Source organism: Indicator indicator, chromosome 1, assembly GCF_027791375.1.
Source record: "Indicator indicator isolate 239-I01 chromosome 1, UM_Iind_1.1, whole genome shotgun sequence".
NCBI classification, from domain to species: domain Eukaryota; kingdom Metazoa; phylum Chordata; class Aves; order Piciformes; family Indicatoridae; genus Indicator; species Indicator indicator.
Window position 1 is genome coordinate 127,250,048 of NC_072010.1, and position 12,823 is coordinate 127,262,870.

A 12,823-nucleotide genomic window follows, 5' to 3' on the forward strand; every position below is an offset into this window, starting at 1 on the left:
GTTTACCAGGCTGTCTTGGAGAAGGGTTGCACAGGGAGAAGCACAAAGGACAGGAATGTTTTCAAAACGGGAGGGATCTTCCAGTAATCTGCCATTACTCCCCAAAATGGCTTTGGAGTATGAAAGGGTGATGGAATTTTCCCCAGCCTACTTCCTCCTCAGAATATTATTGGCAGATGTAGATTTATGCCAGCTGGATTCTGATCCAGATGACAAAGCATATCTATAGGACCTCCCTGGAGGCTTTTAAGGCCAGGCTGGATGTGGCTCTGAGCAACCTGATCTAGTGTGAGGTGTCCCTGCCCATGGCACGGGGCTTGGAAGTGGATGATCCTTGAGGTCGCTAACAATTGTATGATTCTATGACCTACCAGCTAAGTCACCCAAAGAAGTGTAATTTGGCATACGCATGGTTTTTATCTTGTTTCAAGTATCATGTCCATTCTTAGATGGACATTCATTTTACATTTAATCTAACTTGTTTTAAGAGTGATTTGGGATGCGGGAAGATGCTAAGTAATGCTACTGCTGCAGAGTAAAAATGCTGAAAACCTGGATTCCCAAACACTCCCACCCTAGTTTTTGGTGCATCCAACAACTTACAAGGTTCACCTTTCTTTAGACAAGACAGGCCAGCATGAAACATGTTACTACAAGAGAGCTGTCTAATGAAATGTGTATTCTAGTGGCTGAGTTAGCCAAGAAGATCCTTTGACACACAGTGAAAAGCGCCTGGAGTCTGGAAGAGTAATTTGGGATTTATGCAAACACCCTGTCTCATTCCATCCTCTACTTGAGCAAAAATGGAGATGCCTAAAGAACAGAAGTGTTTCCAAAACACAAAGCAACGGCCATCAGCTAGTAGTAGAAAAGTTAAGATTTGTTTAATGAGTTATGGATCTGGAAATCCTTCAGGATAGGGCTTTTGGTAGAGAAACTGAATCTTAATGAACTAGCAGAGAATAGACTCAGCCTAATTAAATATTTAATTAATATATATATTTTTTCCAATCCCTGGAAATGATCTGACTGGGATCAGAAATGGAGAATGGTGTCTCTGTGAAAGACTTAACAGTGTTTGTGTTGCGTCAACTCTTTCTGTTTTGTATTTCACAATGAGGAAGTCACAGTCAGGAAACACACTGTTGTGTAAGAGCAGAAAGTGTCTGGTTTCTCTCATTCTGAAGCCAGAAGTCAGATGATTTTAGAAATTGAAGTTTCAGCAACAAAAACCTCACAATTTTATCACCTTAAAAACCCTGCTGTAACTTGCTGAGAAATACATTGATACTGTGTTACTCCACTGAATATAGTTGGTTTGTTAGCTTTCAAATTCACAAGGCAGAAGAAACATCTCTTAAAAGAAATCCTAAAGTGTCAAAAGTAGTTTAATGAAAATAGAAAGTGCAGAGAATTAAAAACAAACAAACAAACAAACAAACAAAACCCTCCCACAACCTATTAAAAAAATTGCAAAAAAATCTGTACCAAGAGAAGTGTGGCCAGCAGGGCCAAACAGGTGATTCTGCCCCACTACTCTGCTCCTGTGAGACCTCACCTTGAATACTGCATCCAGTTCTGGTGTCCCCATCATAAGAGGGACACAGAGCTGTTAGAGTGAGTCCAAAGGAGGGCCACAAAAATGATCCAAGGGCTGGAGCACCTCTGCTGTGAGGATAGGCTGAGGGAGCTGGGGTTGTTCAGCCTAGAGAAGACTCTGGGTGCACCTTAGAGCTGCCTTCCAATACTTGAAGGGATCCTACAGGAAGGCTGGAGAGAGATTTTTCATAAGGGTGTCTAGTGATAGGAGAAGGGGGAATGGTTTGAAGCTGAGGGAAAGTAGGTTCAGACTGGATCTTAGGAAGAAATTCTTCAGTACAAGGGTGGTGAGACTCTGGAATTGGTTGCCCAAGAAAGTTGTGGATGCCTCCTCCCTGGGGGCGCTGAAAGTGAGGTTGGATGAGGCCTTGAGCACTTGAATCTAGCTGAGAAGTATCCTTGTAACAGCAGAGGTTAAAGTAGATGATCTCTGAGGTCCCTTCCAACCTAAGCCATTCTCTGATTCCATGATTAAGATACCTAGATCTATAAGACTATACTGCAACTGTTTGGTTATATGTTACTATAGTTCTTTTTTTTCCAAATAAGTAAGATTAATAAGGGTGGTAAAGAATATTTTACAAAGAGGTTCTAAACTCATTTATGTGAACTAATCAGACTAATGGGCTCATACTTTACAGCTTCTTTTGCCTCAGGTCTGCTTCTCCTCATGTTGAGGTTCTAGCTTGTACCCATTGTTCCTTGTCTTATCACTGGGCACCACTGAAAAGAGCCTTGCACCTTCCTTTTGACACCCATCCCTTAGATATTTGTAGATGTTGGTAAGATCCTCTCTCAGCCTTCTCTTCTCCAAACTAAACCGCCCCAGGTGTCTCAGGCTCTCTTTGTAGGAGAGATGTTCCAGAAATAATCGAATGGAATACGCACTGACGCCTGCATTAGCTTATTCAGTTACCAGCCAGCAGCTTCTTCCATGCAGAACCTGTGCACTGTTAATCCATCTGCATTTCCCCCAGGAGGGTTGATACGTGGTGTTTGGGAGGTAGAATTGTTAGAATGATCAAAAAAGGTCATGTGCATTGTGCCTCTTACTTTATCTCCTCCCTAAACCTCACTTGTAAGCTGAGAAGCAAATAATGTTGTGCAAAATAGCAAGCAGCACTGTCTTTTTTGGCATGCAACAGGAACTGGTATTAATAAAAGCACACAGAGTGCTGTGTATCTGACAGAGGCAAGTTTTCCCTACATCCTCTCTGGAAATGGAGGTCTTGTCTAGCCTCAAGCTACAAGAAATAGCCATGCTAGTTCCCCAAGATCCTTTCACAACAATGCAAGTGAACAATTTATTCAGAATTATGACTTGTACTCATTGCATATTTTTCCTTTGCATCTAAACTTCTGAATCTCCTCTGTTCTTTGAGGCCGGAAAGGCTCAAAGTGGGCTCCAGTTTTCTTTCTTTATTGTTCAACTAATCAAAGTCTTTTTACTTCTTGTATTTTAATTTTTGACTTCCTCATTCACTGGGAAGATTCCTTAAATTCCTGTATGAATGCCCCTCTGATGCCTCAAAGGGTCTCTGTTGATAATAAATGAAAGAGGTAAGAACTGCTTACTCCATGTTAAAATGCAGTGAATAAATAATATTTGATTTTACTATTAAATGTTCTCAAGTATTTCAATACAGCTTATATCTCCATATCATATTTTCTGTCAAATCTGGAGCCAAATACAGAAGATGCCTTTAATATTCAGTTTTGACCTGTAATTTTTCCAGATTACTCCATGGACATCATTCAGGATTTTCTCAGCATTTTCAACTGGATAATTTCTTCCTAAACTTAGGACTTGCATTGGTAAGTTCACAGCTGCTTCTGGATCTTTTGCTTTTCGAGTGGCTTACGGTTGTAGCTTATCAGCACTAGCCTGTCCCCAGGTAAAAAAATATTAATTCCTACCAGAACAGTACAGAATAGTAAATATATCCTGCAGGTAGCACTGATCAGAATCCGAGGCAAATGCAAAATTCAGTTTCACATAATAAAACTACATGAATTTCTCTATATGCTGGAAATAAAAGAACCATAACTTCCCATTTTTATCTTTGAAACCATATTTCAGGTCATTAGAACCCTACTCCTGTAAGGTACTAAGATCTCATCTGTCATTTCTAATTATGCAATCTGATGAATGTGAGATTTAGACATAACTAATTATCTGCTTGCAGCCACAAATCATCTATACCATACATGCAAATACTTTAGGGTAGAAGAGTTATAGAAATAAATTATAACTTTATGGGTTTGGATACAGAAGAAGTTCCTTTGGCTCTTGTCCTGCAGTGTTCTTGGGTGCAGTATCCTGGGTTCTAAAAAGAAACCTAGGAATCTAATTTTTTCCTGAAACCTAATGGGGTTTTGCATGATGAGCAGGTGTTTTTCTTACAGCCACAATTTTGTCTTGGCACAGGTTTTTTGCACTGTCCAGAGGTAATTCTTTCCATAGCATAAAGGCTCCAAGGAGACCTTATTGTGGCCTTCCAGTATTTGAAGGGGGCCTACAAGAAAGCTCATGAGGGACTTTTTAGGGTGTTGGGTAGTGATAGGACTGAGGAAATGGATCCAAGCTAGAGGAGGGCAGATTTAGATTAGATGTTAGGAAGTTCTTCACCATAAGGGTGGTGAGACACTGGAACAGGTTGCCCAGGGAGGTGCGGGAAGCCCCATGCCTGGATGTTTTTAAGGCCAGGCTGCGTGTGGCTCTGGGCAACCTAATCTAGTGTGAAGTGTTCCTGCCATGGCAGGGAGGTTGGAACTAGATGATCCTTGAGGTCCCTTCCAACCTTGACAACTCTGTGATTTTGGTTTTTGAACCTTCAGCAGGCACACATACCAGGCTTTCACATTTTTTCCCACAACCAGGTGAACAAGAAGCTTTTCCAATAGTGCTCTTGACTTGCTCCCCTGCAGACATGCAGACCTTGTCTATGTGTGGTCACATAACAAGAGGCACATGACTGCATGAGCTGGCAAATACAAGTTCTGTAGCTGGGGACAGGACTTGTGAGTAAGATGTCCAGGGGCTGTGGGTCAGCTGAATGAAGCCTTTCCTCTACTGTGCTGTGGCTGCCACCTTGACCACTCTCTGTTTCCTCCATGGACGAGGCTTAACAACCAGGCCCCTCACTTGTGCCTGGTTATACAGCCATGAAACAGGAGGGAAGGGCTCACACTGCATCCATGACAGAAAAACTGTTAGCAGCAAGGGGCACTTCTAGACATGTTTGCTTGATGTGCAAGGCATCAAGCAAACATCAGCCTCTTTCAAAACAGAAATCTGCAATCTGTCACAAGTCTCATAGGAGAAAAGACATGAATCCTATTTCTCAATTCACATAGTTGAGTTTGTTTAGAAGTAATTATCAAAAAGAAGGTGACAGAGAAAAAAGACATGCATTACTTTTGCAAATAAGGAATGATCTGATTACTGTGCTTTCATTGTTTGCTACAGCATCTATTTTCTCATATCCTCATACAATCTCAGTGGTGTTGCTGGCAAGTCTTTAGCAAGATACGTCTTAACAGTTTCCTTGCTAACTCATACCTCCTACAAGCATCATTTGAAATTACCAGTGAGAACCACATACATTCTGGTCCTTGTGAAAGCCACAGGCTGCAGGCTGGCCACCAATGTACAAGCCACTGAGGGGTGCTTACATAGTTGCCAGCTGTTTATCTGGAAATGAGATCTTCTGAGGCATCTCTGTGCAGAACAGGAGCTGCCTCTCTGCCTGTGGACTCCAGGCAGGGCTAAGTGTGCTCTCTGCGCTAAGGTTCTTGAGTTCCTACTTAAAGGAAGTTCTGAGGAATTAAGTTTGTTGGTTATTTGCTTGTGGAAAGCACACAGCAGTGTTGTCCTAAACACTTTCTCCCTAGAAAATACCAATGCTCTCAATTAGCCTCCCTAACACTGCCACCAAGTGACCAGCCAGGGGAGGAGGCCGGGTGTCCTCCTCATCCCCCAGCCCAGTGCCCTGATTCCACAGCCAGTGGAGATTGAACGGTTGGCCTGGTGCCGCTGATCCGAAGCTGGGGTTGGAGGGCAGGTCGGTGGTATCTGGGCCTGGTGCCACAGCAAACCCAGCAAGCTTGCCCTCTTGGAATCAGAATCATTTTGGTTGGAAAAGACCTCTAAGATGATGAAATCCAACCATTAGCCTAGCACCACCAAGTCACCACTAAACCATGTCCCCTACACACCACATCTACACACCTTTTAAATACCTCCAGGGGTGGTGACTCTACCACTTCCCTGGGCAGCCTGTTCCAGTGCCTGACAACCCTTTCTTTCAGTGAGGTGTTTTTTTTTAATTAATATCCAATCTAAACCTCCCTTGGCACAACTTGAGGCCATTTCCTCCTGTCCTGTTGCTTGTCACTTGAGGGAAGACACTGATACCCACCTCACTACAACCTTCTTTTAGGTAGTTGTGGTAGTAGAGTGAGGTAAGGTTCTCCTTGAATCTCCTTTTCTCCAGGCTAAACAACCTGAGTTTTCTCAGCCATTCCTCCTAAGACTTGTGCTCTAGATCACTCACCAGCTTTGTTGCCCTTCTTTGGATGCTCTCCAGCACCTTGTGGGCTAACTGCCCACTTGCTGTGTGACAGGAATGCAGGCTGATTAAGTACACTTTGGGAGAAAGGTCGAGATGCTTACAACCAAGAGATGTTTATTGTTATCTCTGGGAATGAAGATCTGCACAGCTGGCCTGCCAAGCAGCTGAAAGAGGGAGTCTTGTAAAGATAAGATGACCTGGTTTTGGCTAAAAGTACTGAGGCAAGGCTAACACAACAAAACCATGCAGCTTCAAAACAGATTTGAAGGCTATAGTGCCTGAGCAGAGACCTGGGTCTAATTAACTGCAAAAATAATATTAAGGCTGTCACCCCTCAGCATGATGATGAGCCAAATGGAGTCCATGCCAAACACATACAACTATGTTACTCAGCTCTCCAGCCAAATCATGCTAAACATTACCTAGACAGCAGAGACAGATGGGGTTAGGATAGAAAGAGGGCAACACCTCTCTGAGGGGAAAGACTGAAGATTGTGATGGGAACAGAAGATGGGCTGTGTTCCCTTTCCTTCACCCACGAGGGGCACACTTTGGTAAGAATTGTGCCTTCAATATGTTACTGAACTTTTGGTGCATTTCCATTATATATTATCCCTATTGGAAAGGTTTGTGTCTCTGGCTGTGTCAGATGTTACCCGGGAATTACTAACTGGAGCATGATTGCTTACAGTTAGTGCATTTATCGAGAGCAATTCTGAATTGGTTGTATGTATTGCTCTAATACATTAAACCCATCAATTACCTTAACCTTCTGAACTGGTCAGTGAAAGAGGCCAACGTGAAGTTTGCCAGTTTCCCTAACAGTGCTCTGAAACAGGCAGATGTTGAGGTGTTACATGTAGCACCAGATACCTCAATGGCCGTGTAGTGTGGGTTTCCTTCCACACACGGTGAAAAGAATATTTTAAAATAAAAATCACTATATTTATTAAAAACAAGCCCCACGCAGAGGCCGGCAGGCCGATCCTGCACTCTTGGCCGAGGCCCGCGCTGCCCCAACCTCCGCTCCTGCTAGCGGCCGCTCTGCACACGGGAGGCAGATGGAGGGTCCGGCGGGCTGCCCCTGTGTGGAAGGCGCCGCCGCTGGCGGGAAGCCGGGGGCGCCCGCGGGGCGGGAAGGGCTTGGAGCGGCCCTGCGTGGGGAGCGCATAGAGCGTCACGCCGCGGCGGCAAGGCCGCTTGCGGAGCACTTTCTGCATCAGGCGAGCCGCCAGTCTATGGTGCTGGAGGACTGCATGCCTCGGGCAGGCGTGGCTCCGCAAGCGCCGGGCGACCAGCGGAATTCCTGACGGCCTTGGCCCGGTCCCGGTTCTGGCCCAGGTTACGGCGCGGTGAGCACCATGCTGGCCACTCGGTAAGGCTGCCCCCGTCCCACTAGCCCCTGCCCGCAGGGCCGGGTTGGGAGGAGCGGGAGGCCGGGGTAGACGCAGCTCCCTGAGGGGAGGTGGTGGTTCGCCCCCCCGCGGCCCGGCGGTGCTGGGGAGGTGGCGCAGGACCCCGGACCGCCGCAGCCCTACCTGGGGGCTGCCGTACCCCGACTGTCGCCTGGTGGTGTCCCAGCCCTCGCCCGTGAGGCGTTAAGCGCGTTGTTTGGAGGGGCGCTGACAGGGCGTGGCACCCAAAAAAATGTGGCAGCGCTGCGGGCAGCAGGGTTCGGAGGGATGGCGTCTGGCCCGGCTGTGTCGGGAGCGGCTGTCTCCTCGCCCAGTGCGTCCGAGTGGCACCACGCGTGATGAGATCTAGCCGGAGTGCAGGCCGAGTCGAGCGGGAAGTCATCTGCTGGCCATGCCGTGAGACACGAGGCCATCACTGCACCACTCACAGAGTTTTCGGCATGAAGGGTGCTTCATGTCATCTGTGGTACATACGAGACTCTGCTGGCTGCTGAGGGTACCCTCCTGAGTACCCTTAGTGTACCTGCAGACAGGAAGGTTGTGTGCATGTGAGGGACTTTTTAGGATGTCAGGTAATTGTAGGACTAGGGGGAATGGATCCAAGCTAGAGGAGGGCAAATTTAGATCAGACATTAGGAAGAAGTTCTTCACTATAAGGGTGGTGAGGCACTGGAACAGGTTGCCCAGGGAGGTGGTGGAAGCCTCATCCCTGGAAGTTTTGAAGGCCAGGCTGGATGTGGCTGTGAGCAACCTGCTGTAGTGTGAGGTGTCCCTGCCCATGGCAGGGCGGTTGGAACTAGCTGAGCCTTGAGGTCCTTTCCAACCCTGACAATTCTGTGTGATGCTGTGTGAATAATCAGTGAAGAGAACAGCTACTGCCAGTAAATCATTCTTCCTTCCTGTTTTCAGATAAGGACAGCTATCAGTTGGAATTTTCAGCTGGCTTGAATTGTTGTACTGATAGTATCTGGTTCTAAAAATGAGGAGCAGAGTTTCTGCATCAATCTGTACAATTCCAGGAATAAATCCTAAATTATTTTTGTGGCATTAGTTTTAATGACACTGAATTCTTACACTCTGCCTATAGGTTGTGCACCATGTGGAAGCTTCCTTCTATTCTGGCTAAGACACTCACTTCTGGGACCAGGGGTTCCCCAGTGCTTCCTGACATGTCAGAAGGTAAAGTTTGTACTTTAGAAGATTTAGCGGTGTTTCTAAGGAGTTCAGTCTTTCAGGTGGTGGCCTTTCATGTGTTAATATGGTTTGGATAATGGACATGCCCTCCACTCCTAGTATAAGTGTTAAGGAAGTAGCAGAAAATCACTGTGTGTTTGGAGATGAATGTCAAAAATATGCAGACTTATTGAAGCAGCAGATTTAGGAATTCATCTCATTCTTCAGTCTTGAAACACTGTGTGATGCTTTTCTGGAGGAACAACTGCTTCTCAAGTTGGCTCTAGATACAAAGTCCACCTAGTACAGACAGGTACAGAATGGCTAAGAAATTGAGGATTTGAGTGGAAATAGTGTCTTACAGAACTTGTAATATGTCAATACTGTGAATTTTGTAAGCTGAGGCAAATCTTTTAATCGGATCGGCAGCATTGCCTTGTGAAATGTCCTTGTCAATAGAGCTTTGTGTTGAAAGATTTAGTGCTCTAATAGTAATAAACCATAGTGTTGCTGTTTCAGAAGCTTTAAAAAAAGTTTTCCTGCATTTTAAGTCCATGTACTGAAAAAAAGGGGAGGAGGAAAAGGCTGCTACAGATAATTCCTTCATGGAGTCCTGCTTGTTTCTGAAATTTTTACCCCTTTGTTTTCTAAATAGAAACCACAGGCATCTAGACAACTAGGGTTATTTGTTGTTAGAGAACTTGTATCCATTATTGTTACTAAATATTAATTTGTAAGGTTAAAGGAGAGAAACAAGGATATAGAATACTGCATGCTTGCAGATATATTTGATAGCAGCATATCTAGAAGGCCAGTAAAAACAGTAAAGCAGTGAAGCCAGTCTAGCCTTACCTTGTTTTTGTTTCCAAGGAATACTGGTATTTGTTGGGTTTTTTTTATCATAACTGTTAGTATTTGAGATTCTGTTCCAAAATGGTAACATTTAAATAACGTTATGAGAGCTTCTGCTGATGTGTAGACTAGCTTCCTTTAATTTGATATCCATGCTTTCACAAAACACCAAAATACTTAATGGTTTTTCACAAGCCTTTTCCCGTTTTTTGGGTCCATGTTGTGAATGCTGCACAAAGCAGGACTTTGGGAGTTTTCTCTGAGATAGCTCTCATCCTGCTTCCTGAAAAATGCTTCACACATTCCTTTTTGGAGTTAATGGTATTTGTCAACAATACATGGTAGCACCAACTCTGAGAAGCTGCTTGGAATAAAGGCTGCAATCAGAGCCAGGTGACAAAGGGACTGACTGGAAAGCTGCCTTTTAAGGAAAGGATGAACTCAGTTGAAAACAAAGATACTGACAGTAAATCAGGCAAGGACAGGTTGTTTGGAGTTGCTTACTAAAATTAAGGAACATGTGCAGGTAGAATAGTCAGGTAACCCTTTGCTAAATGTAATTTGCATTGTTTCTTTTAATTATTGATCTAACCTATGTTTTCCACTCCACAGGACACTTAGCCATTCATGTCAATGATGGTGTGTTGTGGTAATCTGTACATATTTTAATATTTGCTATAACACTAAACTTTTACTCAGCTTCTGTTTTTCCTTACCTCAGTATTCACAAAAACCTGAAATGTTATTATTCTTCTGTGTCAACTTGCTTAAAGCCTCTTTGCCTTCAGGGAAGGGCTCTGACCTTATCTGTGGCAATATCGTACTAGATCTCTGTCAGCACACGGTGTTTCTGGTGACATGGTGGTTAACAGGCTTTGAAGAAGCTTGTGGGATACAAAATCTCTTATGCATCAGTTCCTGCAGTGCTTAACTTTGATTTGTTAAACATTTCAATGGGTCCAGAGGAGGGCCTCAAAGATAGTCAGAGGCCTGGAGAACTTCAGCTATGGGGACAGGCTACCAGAGTTGGGGTTGTTCAGCCTGGAGAAAAGAAGGCTCCAGGGAAGCTTCATAGTGGCCTGAAGGGGGCCTAAAAGAAAGCCAGGAAGGGACTTTTTACAAGAGCTTGTAGTGATAGGATGAGAAGGAATGGATTGAAGCTTGAGGAGGGCAGATTTGGACTGGAGATTAGGAAGAAATTCTTTATAGTGAGGATGGGGAGACACTGGCACAGGTTGCCCAGGGAGGTCATGAATGCCCCCTCCCTGGAGGTGTTCAAGGCCAGGTCCGATGAGGCCTTGAGCAACCTGGGCCAGTGGAAGGTGTCCCTGCCCATGGGCAGGGGGTTGGATCTTTAAGGTCCCTTTCAACCCAAACCATTCTATGAATCTGCATCTTCCACTGAAGTCCAAATTGAGCTCTATATAAAAACTGGTGCTAAAATACATTGTAGTCATCTGCCTGAACCTGGATGCAGCCTGGGGAGGCCCAGCTCAAGGGAACATGGATCTCATTGGAAGAGGTGAACGCAGTGATCATGTCCATGTCCATTTGCCTTCGTGTCCTTCATCACAGCACAGTCCAAGGACACTCAGACTCTGCTGCTCTGACATTAATGATCCACTCATCACCATTTAGCAGATACTGTGAAGTAGCATGGTAGTAATGGGTATTTGCTGTAATTGTTTTGTGTGTTTAAAACATTTGCCAAAGAGGCAAAAAGAGTTTATGGATTTTTATACTTAATTACTTCCTTAAATTTCTATTGTAAGATAGCTAATACCTAGAGGAGGAATATAATCATCCCATGGGGGGTAAAAGAAAAATCTATGTACTTAAGAGGCTGTAAAATGGGCTAGATGTAGCTTGGCAACGTTTAGAAACACTCTTTATGCTTTGTCCCTTTTATTGTTAAAAAATTTTAAATAATTCCACGGTCTCAGCCTGGCAAATGTTTACTTGTATGCCCAAAGTTGAAATCAGAAATATTAAATGGGACTAAGAATGTATATTCCTGCTTGCAGGTTTGGACTTGAGATTTTTTTTCTGAGAGCTTTTTACCTCTTTAAAGTTAAAAAGTTAAGGTGAAAGTTTAAACAAAGAGAAAGTGATGTTTATACCCTCTCCATCCCAGCACAGTCTGCACACTGTTGGAAATTGAGATTTTGTGTTCTAGAAGCTGTAAGGGTGTTTCTGCTAACACTGTATTGCTCCAGTGCATGGCATGGCAGCTTCACAGGTGGAGTATGAGTAATTGGAGAGAAGTATCAATGCTTTAAACAAGCCCTGCTGCTCTTCTTACCAAAAAAAAAAAAAAAATAATCAGACCTTCCCCCCCTTCTAAAAAAATTAAGTTTAACATTTTCAATCAGTTCCTTTCATTGAATATTTTTTGTTCTTAGAATTAGTAGTGGAACTCTTCTAATTTAAAAACATATTTGTAGCCTAATTTCCTAAATAAATGAAGCCTTAAGCAATCTATTTTGTCTTTGTCTTGCTTATCTATTTGTCACCCTCTTCTTCCAGAACCTTTTATTGCTTGATGTCAGCACAAATTCTGAAGAAAAACGTGTTTCCACAAGCTTTGTGAAAACTGCCTTCCAAAGTATTAGGGTGTCAGAGCTAGTGTTGGGGTCAGCCGTGGACCATGGTGTTTGCTGGTGGCTGGTGAGTGGGATCTGAGTGCTGGCTGGCAGTCAGCTTCTTGCCTACCTTTGGGCTAACCATAGCTCATGCTGGTGCTTACCCAGAGGACAGGTGAAACAGAAGCATCTGGGAGTGCAGAGAAGGTGTTGCAGGGAAAGGAACAAGAAAGGGGAGGTTTTAGGGGTATTGCAGAGGTGGTGTGGTTGGGGGACTTGGTAGAAAAGCAGCACAAACTGAAGTGACTGTAAAGGGGAGAGAGGGGCAGAGCTGAGTGGATCTGGCTGAGCATCTTCTTCAGTACAAGTGTGGTGAGACTATGGAATAGGTTGCCCAGAGCGGTTGTGGGTACCCCCTCCTTGGCGGTGTTTAAGGCCAGATTGGATGACGCCTTGCCAACCAAATCTGTTTGAGAGGCATCCCTGCCCATGGCGGAGGCTTGGAGTAGATGATCTCTCAGGTTCCTTCCAACCTAAGCCATTCTATGAAATACTTAGGAAATTGGGCTCTGCAAGCTCTAGGTTTCAGCAGACAGCTTGCTGATCACTGTGAGTGTTCTGACTGGGC